Here is a 4,294-nt window from a genome sequence, read left to right on the forward strand (position 1 = left end):
AGCGTCCCTGAATCCCATGAGTGCTGAGAAGAGTGGTGGATAACAGCCTAGACGTGGGGTTCCCTTCAGCAGAAGAAAAGGATAAAAGAGGTTTGGGGCAGGGCCCTGAAGGACATGGTTGGGGGTAGGGGCCGGGTAGGGCAAATGAAGAGGAGCGCAAAGCTTAGCAGCTTCCTAGACAGAACTCTGCCAATGGTACCCAGGGGTGATGAATTGTATGTGCAGACCCCTCTGAAGGGCTCTCCATGGAGACAGCTGCCTGGTTCCAAGGAGCATGGCTACAGGGCTGGGTCCTGCTCCAGCAATGGTCAAAAAGAGTGGCTTGGAAATGTGATGGCTGTGGAGGTTTGGTGATGTTACTTTAGTGGTTTCCTTTCAAAAACTTGCAGAATTGTTTTTGCACGGTCTTGTGCATTCTGACAGCAGTCACTAGAGGGCTCATGGGACAACTTGCCCTCTAGAGGTAGAGTCCTGAAAGCTGATGCGAAACTGTTCTGGGGTTCAGAGCCCTGGGAGCTGATTGGAAGGAAGGCAATCACAGGAGACCTTGCAAGAGAAACCTCAGGGATGAACAAGCTGGTTAAACTCTTAAAAACCGTGTGTTAGTCTCTCATGAAAATGACTAGTGGAATAGTTATATGTGGTGGTCCAATACGGAGCCACGAGCCATGTGTGGTTACTGAACTCGTGAAATGTGACTCCTGCAACTGGAGATGTGCTCAAAGTGCAAATTACCCACCGGATCGTGAAGGCTTTGTGTGAAAGAAAAGGAATGCAAAGTCTCAACTTTGTATATTGATTATATGTTGACATTATAATATTTGAATAATTGGGTTAAATAAAATCTATTAGTAAAATTAAAATCACTTCTTTTGCTTTTGTTGTTTAAAATTAATTAATTAATTTTATTATTATTATTTTTTTAGGGAATATGAATGGGCTTAGGACCTGGTGTAGTCATTTTCCCATATAATTGTTTATGTGTGTGTGTGTGTGTTTTTAATTGAAGTATAGTTGACCTGCAACATTATATTCGTTTTAGTTACATAGCATGGTGATTCGACATTTATAAAAGAAATTTAAAATTTCCTATGTTTGGGGACTTCTCTGGTCATCCAGTGGTTAAGATTCCTTGCTTCTAATACATGGGGCACCGGTTCAATCCCAGGTCGGGGAACTAAGATCCCACATTCTGCTTTCACAAAAAAAATTTAATAAAAACAACTGTCTATGTTTGTGGTTCACATTATATTTCTGCTGGACGGTGCTATGCTGAGCCATTGGGAAGGAGAGAGAGTAACCTGGTTGGGTGGAGTGGAAGGGTGGATACCCTGAGAAAGCCTTGGGGAGGTTTGAGGTAGTTGAAGAGACCCTTCCACCATGTGTCTGGCCTGGGGTCAGAGGCACTCCCTGAGACTTTGGCGATGATGGCAGTGGTGACAGGGGTGACTTGCCCTTAATTCTGTGTGTCAGATTAAGCTCAACACCCAGTGTATTAAATGCATCCCACGGTTGCCTCAGAGTTTCTGTGTGAATCAGAAGAGATGACTAGTGTCAAACCCAGATACAGGAAAAAAACACACCTTATGCATGCCTTTATCATTTTTCTTTTTGCAGTGTTTGACCATTTAGCATCTAGATACTGGGAAACTGAGCTTTCATGAAATACCGTTGCCTGTGTGATCTGTCTCTTCAGAGACAGAGGCCTCTGAACTTTTTGTTAACATCACCTATCACTGCGAGCTCGGCACGTGTCAGACAGATAAGTATGTTGTGCCTCACCTCCTTTTTCGGAGAATACAATGGAAATCTTCCAGTTCCTTCCTCTCTCAAAAAGCAGAAGTTCATTACTTTTCAATACTCTTTATGTAACCTGCAGAAGACAGATGAATAATATAAGCTGTTAAGGCAAAAGCTTCCCAAAAGGCTTGGCCAAGGCTAAGGCAAAGAATCAAATCAGATGGAAATGGAAATGATCATGTGAAGTGATGAATAAAATGGTGACTCCTAATTATAAATTCTGGGGCATCAATGTGGACCATCCCTAGACTCTCAAAGTAGCAGGAGCTGATGGTATCAATAGCCAAGTTTCTGTTTCCAGAATAAGTCCTTGCCCAGGTGGCGCTAGTGGTAAAGAACCTGCCTGCCAGTGCATGAGACATAAGAGATATAGGTTCAATCCCTGGGTCGGGAAGATCCCCTGGAGAAGAGCATGGCAACCCACTTCAGTATTCTTGCCTGGAGAATCCCATGGACAAGAGGAGCCTGGGGGCGACAGCCTATGGGGTCACAAAGAGTTGGACATGATTGAGCAGATAACACTTATACTTCTCATGCCATCTGATCTTTCTGCTCACCGTCTCAGCCCCTGACCTCCAGAGCAGAGTGTCCACTTTTGACCCAAAAGTCACCACCACGGCCATCCCATAGGGCACTTCATTCTTTCCCCTCCAACCTTCCCAAAGTGAAGAAACCAAGATCCCTCCCTGCACCTGCCAATCAAAGATGAGGAATCCTTTTATTACATAACTGGCAATACTGATAAAAATGTCAATATTTATTTCACATTAAGGTAGGATTAGCATTTAACAATGGATTGAGTTTCATTCTACAAATCATACAATAAAACTGTGTATTTTATAGCCATAGTGTCAGAGGTTGACTTTTAAAAATACCCACCTGTACCTCAAACATGCACAGTCCCCAAATCCTACAACTCTAAAGAGGATGCCCCTCATTTAATATACAAGTTCCGATGGATTTGACACAGGTCAGCCCCCGACTGTTGCTGGTGCAACTCAGTTCAACAGCATTGCATTGCTTTTTTGCCCAAACTCCATTTCATCTCTTTCAAAACAAAAGCAAAGCTCATTTTGCCTTTTGTTTCGGGTTTTTTCAGACAGTTTGTCAGACTTCCTGGTGAGATAGCACATTTCCTTCTGTACTCATCTTCCAGGTCTAGTACAACCCACAAAACATGTACTTCAAGCATTTTGACAAACACACAGTACTCAGGAGGCTTAGTACAAAGAGAATAGGATGCAGTGAAGGTTAGCATGCAAAATATGCTCCTTGACCTTGTTTAGATGCTAAGTATTCCTTTCATCAATGAGTAATTCTTCTCTGCCCAAGACGCTGAGTGATACGATTGTCAAGAAAACAGGATTGCTACCTTCAAGGTGTAGTTATCAAGGGAGGAAGAACTAAACAAATACACAGATAACTATAGGACCCCCATATTGTGTGAGAGCCTGGGGAGGACACAAGGCAGTGGGCCCTTAAAGCTCCACAACTTCAATTTTTTTTTAATTGAAGGATAATTGCTTTACACTGTGGTGATAGTTTCTGCTATTCAGCAATCTGAATCAACCATATGTAAACATATGTCCCCTCCCTCTCCAGCCTTCCTCCCACCCCACCATCCCACTCCTCTAGGTCATCAGAGAGCACCAAGTTGAGTTCCCTGTGCTCCACAACAGCTTCCCACTAGTTATCTGTTTTACACATGGTCGTGTATGTATGTCGGTCCTAATCTCCCAGTTCATTCCGCCCTATCCCTCCCACCCTGGGCCCACACGTCCATTCTCTATACCTGCATCTCTATTCCCGCCTTCCTGCCCTGCTATAGGTTCATCTGTACCATGTTGAACACATATCTATTGCTAAATGAAGTCTCTTTTAAAAGTGAAAAAAAAAAAAAGACTGTAATTACTTGAGACAAAGTTTAGGCATACTGCAGATCCTTCCATGAGCTGTTTCTGTTTCATTTTGTGGCCAATATTTTGTGTCTGCGGGCGGGGTGGGTCTGGGAGCCACAGGTGTTTCAGAGGGGCAGCTGAAAAGGCCAGGTGGATGGCAAAGGAGGGGCAGGAAGGAGAGGTCAGGAGAGGGCTGGGACCAGCTGGGCGTGGAGGGGAATGATGGAAAATCTCTAGGTTTTATCAGAGGCATAGGCGGGGCCATCAAGAAGAGACATGGAGGGCGGTGTTCCCAGAGCTGTGGTTTGGGGCCAGCTATATAACACGAGCACTGAATCTTCTGGGCAAACCGCATCAAGCTGCCTTCCTATCAACCCCAAATTCAAGAGAAAGTATACAGTTCCTTTCCTTTTTATCTCCACGCTTTGTATTTCCATGGGGCCAGGAACTTCCAACAAGTCAAGACGTCATTCTTCTTAAGACTCTGTTGCTCAAATCTGTGGTTCTATCTCCTAAGGGTTACTTGATACCTTTGTACTGGGTTTTATTTTTACATTTCCCAGCAAATAATTCCTTGATTTTCAAACAACTGTATT

This window comes from Bubalus bubalis, chromosome 13 (genome assembly GCF_019923935.1).
Source record: "Bubalus bubalis isolate 160015118507 breed Murrah chromosome 13, NDDB_SH_1, whole genome shotgun sequence".
NCBI classification, from domain to species: Eukaryota; Metazoa; Chordata; class Mammalia; order Artiodactyla; family Bovidae; genus Bubalus; species Bubalus bubalis.